Genomic DNA, 10,283 nt, shown 5'->3' on the forward strand with positions numbered 1-10,283 from the left:
ACTTGGCCGCTGGCGGGTCTTGTCCGGCAGCCGAAGCTGGGCGTGGTGGTAATCAGAAATGAGTCTGGGCTGCGGAGATCTGGAGCTTGTGGAGAAAAGTAACTGGCGCGAAAAATCAGTCACCTCGTGTGCCGTTGTTAGTGAGGAGGCAGTGTCTCCGGAGAGAAAGATGAAAGCGCTCGGTCTCCCCGCCGTGACCATCATCGGGGAACCGCATTTTGCGACGAGAGTGGGAAAGTTTCGTGGTGAGTCATTTTCTCATTAAAGAGCCAATCTGGTCGTCGAAAGCAGTTTGTTTTCCCTGTGCAAGACTAGCAAAAGGTTCTGCAGAAACGGGTTTGTTCCACAGGCAGCAGGACTTTTTCGCGACTTAAAACTCCCCCTCTTATTAATTGATGTTTTCCCCCACGGAAAAAAAAAAGCAAGAAGCCAAACCAAACAACCAAACAACCCCCTCAAAACTCCGGGAACTTTTTAATTTGGGAGGTCGGGGTCGGGGGGTGTTGTTGATTTTTATGATTTTGAGGTTTTTTCAGCTGTATGGTAAATCATGAAACACAACCACAGCACATCTCAGTGAATCACCCTAAAAACAAGTCCTTGGTACCAAGGTTCACAGTTCCTAACTCCAAGCCTAAAATCAAAAAGAAAACCCCTGATTTAACTGAAGTTTATCCATACGAAATTATTAATATCGACCTCATAACATGGGTTATACTTTTTATACTCTTAAGTTAAATATGGATCTGCCAAAATAGATTTGTTCTTTCCTACATGAATTATCAGACTAAGTTCTATTAGATCTGTAATGCAAGAGATCAAAGGTAAGATCTCTTTTGTTCTGAAAAAGTTAAGATTTATTTTGGGAAAGAGGCAAAGTGAAGTGTCCACTCATGGTGCACACTTGCAATATTTTATTTCTGGGAAACAAGGTTACAGGTTTAGAGGAAGCTGTTCTCGTGGTTAGCCTCTTTGAAAACACCTGTTTGAACTGAAACTGAGAAAGACATGAAGAACCAGGTCTGCCAGTATTGAAAACGTCTAGATTTACCTGACTGTGGTAAATTTTAACTGCATTCACTGTAGTGAAGACAGGCAGTTAAAAATAAAAAAATTCATTATTATTTGCTAAGATACTAGATGGGGTTTTTATTCTTCACCATTGCATTTATGCATTTTATATACTGCATGCAAAGTTGTTAATACTCATATAGGGCATTTTCTTAAGATCTCATCCAGAAACTCTTATCAAATATTTGGTTTTTACTGTACTTATATCAGCATATCTTCCAATATCAGTTACATGTTCTCCATCTTCACACTTCACAAGACCAGGAATTTACAGTGGCATATTTTCTTTTTAATTGGGATATTAGCAGATGTGGTTGGCAGCAGTCAGGCTTGCCCCTGGGACTCTCTTCTGTGGATTTTCCCACCAGCCATCTCTTCAACCCATTCATCATGTTCAAAAATTTCTGAGGTAATTGCAATAAAACAACTTTCACACATCACTTTGCAAAGCAAGTTAGGAAGTTAGGAAGTATGGGATCTTCATCTCGTCTCATAATAGGTATAATTTACCTAATATCTAATATGGAATTTAAGTGAAAGATTAATGAGCTCCTGAATAGTGCTTGTGGCTTTAGAAAAGCAACTTGGGAGAGAGAGCAGAGATTCCATTTACTTGGTATATTGCAACCAGGACACTTTTTTTCCCCTACTGGATACTTTCCTAGCAGCAGGAAGAAAATGCAGATGAATTTCAAGAGGAGGCAATGGCTACTTTTTCATATTCTGAGTCTTGTTGTTCTTGTTTATGTCAATATGATTTTTAGATTTAATTGTTCTAAAGCTGCATCTTAACACCAGTCAAAACTTTGACTGGTAAATAACAAGCTGTCTACTTGCTATACAGTTCATTCAAAATACCTTACTCTATTGCACTGATGCATCTTTATTGGGAATTTATATTGCTTTTGACAATGGAGGAGAAAAATGCCATTATTTTCTCTTAGCTTGATTTGATTTTGATTAAAAGGCTTTTTCTTTTTTTCTTCTGTCTACAAAACCGACATGTTTTGCCCCCTGGATTTAATTTATTTTTCTCACTACCATACAGACTGGCAATTTTTATTTAGCTATTTTCAGAAGTCCTGGTAGATTTTTAGTTAATTTATCTGTTAATTGTTCTAGTATATTTTATGTACAATGATGTCTGAGCTAATGTCCTCACTAGCTGAAGCAGGTTGTTAAATTTGAAATTTATTCTAATATTTAGGATACTATCTGCTAAACACTAGTAATGGTGGCAATAAAATGTTACCTATAATAAACATATGGGAACTTCAGTGAGACCCAGGCAAATTATAAATGCTTTATTTCAAAATATAGGGCTGCTTTAAACTTTTATATGCTGAAGCAGATTAACAACACACAGGAAAGCCACATGATCTGAGGTCATACAGGAATTTATAGACTATCTAAAAAATGAACACATATCTTCAGGAGTTAAATAAATTGAGTAGTACAATTCAGCCCACTATTCTTGTAAGATGTTAGTTATCCTAGGTTTCAAAGAGAGCCTTTTCAGGTTTTTCTTGTTTCAGATGAGTGCTTCAGAGAAAAAGTTTAGAAAACACCAGAGAAAAAGAGTTAAAATACGAGAAATAATTTGGTTTACTTTAAAATATAAATAAATACTTTATAGATAAAAAAGCATATTATTGCTAATATATTTCACTGCAGAATAACAATAAGAAATGGCTTTTCACAACATTCACTTGCATTAGCTCCTTTCCCAAGGCTCTTTGGATGACAAATCTTCTAAGACAATATTTAAGGCCACATAGTTTTATCATTTTAATAATTTTCAATATGTTCATTAGAGCTACAGCAAGTTATGCTTAAATTTAGTTGCTTCATTAAAAAGTACTGAATAGAAAATGGTCCAAACAAACCGTGTCAGGCAGGCCCCATTTCATTCCCCTGGTATCAATGGCTAATTTGTGTTGACATGAAAGGATGCCAGATGCATCCCATAGCCCAAATTTATTTCTTAGGTTCAATAGGAATAAAATTGGTCACAATTTGCTTCATCTCATCTGTGTTCAGCCAATACAACTTCCTTGCCAGACATTCCTAACTTTATTTAAGTCATGAGGAAGACTTTCTAATTTTTCATTTTATGACTTCTGCATGGAGTTATTGACAGACTGAGGAATCTGAGTTCTCTCACAGATTCTTCACTTCATATTTACTTTCTAAATTTTCTCCTATTTCTTTATGCTTGAAATCAGAAAATATGCATATACACTATACTATTTTTATCTCCTATAAAACCTTTTAACCATCAGGTAATTTTAAACTGTTTCCACAGAATATTATTTAATTCAAGAACTATGCATTTTCTTCCAAATCAGTAAAATGGTTTTAAAAGCAGACCTAGAAAGTCCTGACACAATCAGAAGCAACATTTAGCAATTGAAAATCTTTAATTATGCCAATTTAGTTTTAGAGGCTAAGCATGTAATGTATTATGCATGACGGGATAACCAGAAACTTGAAAAAGTTAAAACGAAAAACCATACTTGACTATTTCCTCTCTCTTCTGAGATGAAAAGCAATCCCTAGCCACAAAGAAGGAATTTCAACTCCTGCAAATACTTCTTGACATTTAAAAACTGATGTTTTCTATAATACTTGAAATTTATTATAAAATTTACATAGTTGATATAAAAATTTTATTCTTACAAATGTGTTGGTTTTTTTAAGTGTTACTGAAGCCTCTTTCATTCTGTATGTTCTTCCCTACCCTAATGGCAGAAGTTGTATAGTGACTTCCCCTGCTTTATATACAGTATCAATGACTGGATCATTTTATGAAATGTCCCACTTCAGTATATCTTTGGACAAAAAAGGATACTAGCTGAGATACTAGGACATCATCACCACTCCACCCCCGACGTTTACCTAAAATGTTCAGCAACTGGAAAAACTATCTGTAAGGATATAATTGCTGGTCAGAGCTGCATTAACCCTAGAACACCACAAACTTGAAATTATAGTTTGGGTTATAAAATTCAGTCAGAGAAGGAACTAAATTTGACAGTAGTACCTATGCCCAAATAACCTGGAGTTTGCTCTGGAGAAACTGCAGCATATTTGAATACTGATGAAGGGAGGAGGCAGCAGTGAAAGATTGCCTTCCTGTAGCAAAAAGCTTCCAAGAGGCAATGACCTTCTGAGATTTGTGTCCACTTTCTCTTTCCTTGGCAGGTCCAAGAGGTCCTAACTTGTTCTGAGGCAACCGAAGACCAAGAATGGTCTTCAGTGAAGGAGACAGAAAAATGAGAAGGAATATGTGGGCAAAGTAAAATGCTTTGGGAAAGAAGCAAGAGACAGAAGACCTACCTTCAGATCAGTGCTTCAAATCCTCCTTCTAGCAGCCTCTGAGGCACCAGAGGCTAAAGCTCGGGAAAAAGAACCTGAGTATCTTTGCATGTGTATTGCTCTCATGAAGTAGTTTACAAGCGAGGATGTATTACAACCAATGATTTTTCCGTTTAAATGGATGGTGACTTCCCAGCTAAACATTCTTTTTGCCTAATGGAAGCAGTCTGATTTTTCAAATTTTTAGTGTTGTTTCACGGAAGAAAAGCAATCCAGAGTACAGTTATTTTATTCATAAGGAAAAGAATTAATTTTCTTGTGGAATCCCAGCTTTTCTATTCATATTTGTGCACTAGAGTTTTAAATTTTAAAATCAAAGAAGTCCAAAACCTTTATTCTAAAATTGTATTTTTTTCATTGTATGCAAGATAGATCACTATTATTTCTGTGCTAATAGTTATTTAGAAAATCATACTATTTAGTATATCACAGTTGTTTACATGATTTTTTTAGATCAATCTTTTACTATGAGAAGGATGTAAATGATAAGTATATGCTTACTCGTAATTCTTTTCTGAAAATGGTAAAATTAAGGAAAACAGAAATGTTGTATATTCATTTCAACATACATTATGACTGAAACTGGAATCTTGGATATAAAGCATGACAAGAATATGAAACAGCAAAATTTAAAGGGTCTAACATTCTGGGCTTTGCAAGAAGTATGAAACTTATTGACAATGAGTAATCTCTAATCTTCTCTTGATGATTCGGTAATGTGTTATTATGTTACAATAAGTTAGTATACCTACAGAATAAGGATGGGCTGGTTGTAAAAAGTTAATTTGGACTAAGCATTTTTAAAATTACTGTATTCGGTGGTTTTGAACTGAATAATACATATTTCTTCCAAATTTTCACTCAACTGAGAAATGTTCAATATTTTGCCCTTCTTGTGGCTTTTGGGGTATTCATATCTGGTGTTCTGTTCTAGACTAATCTCCCTTGCACATCGAGTCTACCTCTGCATGCCACAGCTTTAGCTGTAGCTCGTAGCAACAGTTACAGTTAAGGATGCTTAAGAGCTTCTATTCTAAAGCGGCTTTTTAGTTTCTTCTAACTTTTTTTTACATTTGTTCTTTGTTTCTTTGTTTCGTTCTTTTTCTTTCTTTTTCTTTCTTTCTTTCTTTCTTTCTTTCTTTCTTTCTTGACTGAAGGTATTTATGGAATGACCTCATAAAGAAAGAATCTTTTCCATCATGGAATACCCACCTACTACTTGACAATATTCCTGAGATATATAGAAAGCTTTTCTTATTTTTTTCCCTCTATGTTTGTAAAAAATAATTAAAAGAAATCCATAAAGAACCCCTAAGGAACAGGTGCTACCTATTTGCAATGTATATACTCCAAACAGTTTGAAAACGATATACATCAGTTACCTCCTACTTTTACGGGGAAAAAATAAAATTGCTTTCGACACAGCTGCCTTTAAAATTGATATCCGAAAATACACTTATTTTCAGATGGTTGGAAAAGCCATGCTTAAACACTGTCCAAACACTAAGGCCAGGGATATTCAAAGTGCCTATTGTCGGCCTAGTTTTGGGAAGGAGATGAAAACAGAATCAGTCTTTTTAAAATATACAGCCTAAAAAGCAGATTTTTTTGATGTTAAAGTATATCTTTAAAGAGAATAAAAGAGCCTACAGATTGCTTATCCCTATTTTTGTCATGGTACATTTACAGTCCAATGCAGAGCAAACAAGATGGTTACACCAGATAACAAAAACAGTCTCTGAATGCAGAAGTGACTATCCATGCTCCTCTTTCCTTAAAAAAAGCTCTTTCTCATATAAAGATATTAGCACCACTTTAATTCTTGCAGTAAATTTTTCCTTCCAGTTCATAGGCCGATCCCAAGAGGGAAAAAATGTCCTCAGCTGTACCCCTTATACGAGGCAGGCAGATTTAGCAAGTCTTGATCTGAGAAAGTACTAATGCAAATGCTTAAGATTAAACATGTGGTTATGTGCTTTTCTGAATTAAAATCTGTGTCAGAACGCTTATTTAGCTACAATTCTGATATTAAGAAAATCTTTCCATGTTGGCTGACCTAATACAGATAGTGGCATTATTTTGAATGTTCTTTTTGTTTTATAAATTTTGGGTAAGTTACATACGATATGTAGATATTTGCATGAGAGACATAAACTAGCTCATAAACATTGCCTGCTTTATTTTCAAAATTATTTCTGCTATAATTATTGTGATAAGATATGACTGTGACTGAGACCAGGTGATACCTTCTAGATACAGAGATACAAAAGCTCTGAACTACTTGTGAATAGATATGCAAGGACAAGCTCTTGCCAGATATATTTGAAACTAATAAATGCTGGTAATAACTGTGTTCTTGGCACGTATACCAGCCCATGCTATTGTTGCTGTGTGTCACTACAACATAAAAGTGGTCAACACTTAAGTACCTCCAGCTGTATCTGGCTCATGAGTGGATAAATGCACAAGTTGAACAAAAATAAGCAAGACCAAGGAGCTAATGTTCTTTAAATCTCAGGTCTCCATGATGACCAGTTGCATGTGGCAAACTGTGAATGTTCTCCACTGGTATCTTCGGCTTAATCCTAAGAACAGGAAAATGTAAAGCCCACTAAGACATTGTGTGGCGTAAAGAAGTGAGTTAGCTTTAAATGAAGTATTTTTGGTACTGGCAACACTCAAGTTGTGATAGCACGGAGCTTACTCTGTAGGAACTTTATTCTGCTACATGGGCAAGTTTAGCAGCCTGTCCTGCACTTCATGCTATTGTGAGATGGCTGCTACACAGTATTTTATGTAATACCTCTTATGCAGAAGGTATCCAACAGAGCAGAGGCACATGGCAAAAAGCACTTCACTGGGCTAGAGCTACACTGCACCATATAATATAATAAAATATACTTTAAAAATGTAATAATGTATATTATATGCTATAATACAATACACTACAAAGTTTATTATATTATATTATATACACTACTTAGTTTATTCTAACAACTTTTTCCTATTCATTATATCATTCTCCCTTAATCAGAATTTTCCTGCATAAAATGTGGCCATTCTTGAGATGCTTTGAGATTGATCTTGAGATTCTTTGTCAAGAAAAAAAACATTTACATGACATGAAAGAAATGAAGCATTTCTGAAGGAAGGCTACCTCACTATTTATATGGGACTTGTCTGCCAATGAAAGGTAAATCTCCAAACACCTACAATTATTGCAAGACTCAGGTGAAATTAACGACTTCAAGACTACTGCTGCTAATAGGGCAGAGTAAAAATCCATCAAGTGTCTCTTCTTTACTTTTAATGCCGTCACAATGACAAGATCCTATGTCCCCCAGGCCCATGGTGGGTTGCCACTGCATTGCAGGGAGAAGGCTGATGTGTCAGAACACATTAACTTCCATAGCAGGTGGGCAAGGGATGACTGTACAAAGAGGTATTAGGCCCAATGATTAAGCAATATGAAAACATAACAGTAATTTCAATTAACAGACAAAATATTAAAACATTTGGAAAATATTCATGGAAGAACAGCAGGGACACATTTTTCAAAACAGTAAGAATAAGAAATAAAAGAAAGGCTAAAACCCCCATATTCACAAATTAGGGATTATAACCCAAGATTAGTTTTACACAGGGAAACAGAAAAGTACAAAAGTAACTGTCTTGTTAACTACAACAAATTGAAATTAATGTAATATTTATTATCCTGTTATCTTTCCAAATCTTTGCTGATTTGTAAATGCTGCCATTTTAGCCACATGAAATAAGAGATTTACCTTATGTGGGACAGAGAATCATATTCCTATCTATTATGCATTGTATTTCAGGACTTGTATTAAAATCACTTATTTCCAAGAACAACAGGATAGAGATAATAAGAAAGATAGGTACTAATAGACACAGAAACACAAAATAAAACCAAATAAAATTATAAGAGATCTTTACAAGCTCTATATAATACCTTGGAACCCTACTTGTTACTGTATTACATGATGGTTTGTATAATATGTTTTTTTGGAACTCTGCCCAGCACACTGCGCACATTACTGTGATGAGACCAGAGAGAGGGAATACTGAGGGAAAGGGAGGCAACATGATGATTCTTATAGACCTTTTGGGTTTTAGAGGAATTTGCAAATGTTATACAGTTCCTTCTACCCTGTGCAGCAACAGTAGTCTGACCAGACTGAAAATGCTTGGAATCCATAGAAGTAGGGATTTTTTGAAGGCTGATAAGTGATAGATTTTGGAAAACTTCTTTTTTCAGCTCTTGAAGAAGTCTATAAGCTGCTGAGTTTTTTTTATTTGCAAATAAAAGAGTACAGTGCTTACCATTGTTAGAGAATAAATATTGTCCTGCATAATTTATGATAAAGTATGATAATTCCTATACTTCTAAAGGCTTGCTAGAATATGTAAGTATTATGCTTGTACACTTTTGTATATGTCAAACTAATTTAAAAAAGCCTTTAGGAGAAAAAGTATTATGTTAGAAAACTTTGGTAGTATAATATCAACATTGATTAGGTAGTTATATATTACAGATATTTTTTAGACTGCCATACTTAGTGTTTCTTTTTGATTGGGAAGATGCTAAAAGAGTCCACTATCAAGAAATATAGGAAAATAATGTCAAGCAATGTCAAACCTCTTCAAAATTACAGGAAAAACCTCCAAACAAATAATTCTAAGGAGTCAAAAGGATGACGAAAACATTATTCAAATGGCAGTTGTGGAAACATTATTCAAATGACAATTGTGTAAAGTTGTTCCTTGTGAGCTCTGGAAGTCATAGTAGGTTTAATTTCCTTTTTCTTTTCATTCAACAACAACACCACCACCATCATCACAAAAAACTAAAACAAAAAAAAAAACAAATAAAAAAAATTGTTGCTTCCTTTGTCTTATGAACTATGCAATTGAAGCAGACATCTTCTTTAAAGAAGCAGCCACTTTTAGTTTTTCCAAATATAGAGAATCGAACACTAAACAAACAAACAAATCAAGCCACTCCTTTGTGCACATCCCCCTGGCCAGCCACTTTGCATGTGACACATTTGGAACAGCTTCTATCATACATTTGAATCAAACCTTTCATGCCCAAATATACCTGTGCAGAAAGAAGCCAAAGGCAAGGCTTCAGTTTCAATCTTAAGCAATTTTGTTTCAGTGCAAGATGTGAAGTCAACATTGATAAATGTTGTTTTGTCCTTGGACATTATACTCTTACTCTACTAAATCTCATTCTGTTAGGTCCTTCTGCAGCATTTTACAGCTATTGATCATACCTATGTCTTGCCTGCAAAACTCTGTCACTGTCAGTTGATGCCTAATGTAAAAACTTACCCTGCACAAGGATCAATTTTGTTTCTCTTCAGCTCCCTATGTAATTTATGTAAACCACCAGAGGAGTACCTTCCTGCTGGTGGCAAGTATGTGATGCTTATCTCTATCTGTGCTACATCTCATTCTGACCTCCAGCATGGTTAAGAAGAAATGAGCTGGCCAAAACCAGTCAAAGCTCAGTCCTATTTGGAGATAGCAAGAAAATGATTACTTATGGGCAGTCCTGCCACATCATTCTGAAAGTATACTTTGGTATGTGTGCAGTGTATGGCTGCTCCCAGGTGCTTGCTGATGCTAAAATCAGACCAGGAAGTATCAGTTAAAAAAAAGTCAATAATGTCCTAATGTCTAGGAAACGTCATCCAGTTCTGCCAGAAGAATGACTTCCTGTGACTGCACTAGAGCCCTGAAACAGAGCTGGAACTGAAGCCGCTGTTGATTAGGGAGCTCCAACTAACTCAGACAGCTGTGATATTTTC

General features: G+C 35.3%; 1 long non-coding RNA gene across 3 annotated transcripts; it reads left to right on the forward strand.

The window, feature by feature from the left end:
* Window positions 1-7: 7 nt before the first annotated feature.
* LOC113981553 lies at window positions 8-9,336 on the forward strand. 3 transcript variants are annotated; one of them, XR_003538453.1, is made up of 3 exons: window positions 8-245; window positions 1,377-1,480; window positions 4,276-9,336. It is a non-coding gene; the product is annotated as an uncharacterized LOC113981553 (long non-coding RNA). The 3 variants fall into 3 exon arrangements; XR_003538454.1 differs by having other exon boundaries at window positions 1,380-1,480; XR_003538452.1 differs by lacking the exon at window positions 1,377-1,480.
* Window positions 9,337-10,283: the final 947 nt, after the last annotated feature.

Source organism: Neopelma chrysocephalum, unplaced genomic scaffold, assembly GCF_003984885.1.
Source record: "Neopelma chrysocephalum unplaced genomic scaffold, ASM398488v2 Primary Assembly neopelma1_96657, whole genome shotgun sequence".
Taxonomy (NCBI): Eukaryota; Metazoa; Chordata; class Aves; order Passeriformes; family Pipridae; genus Neopelma; species Neopelma chrysocephalum.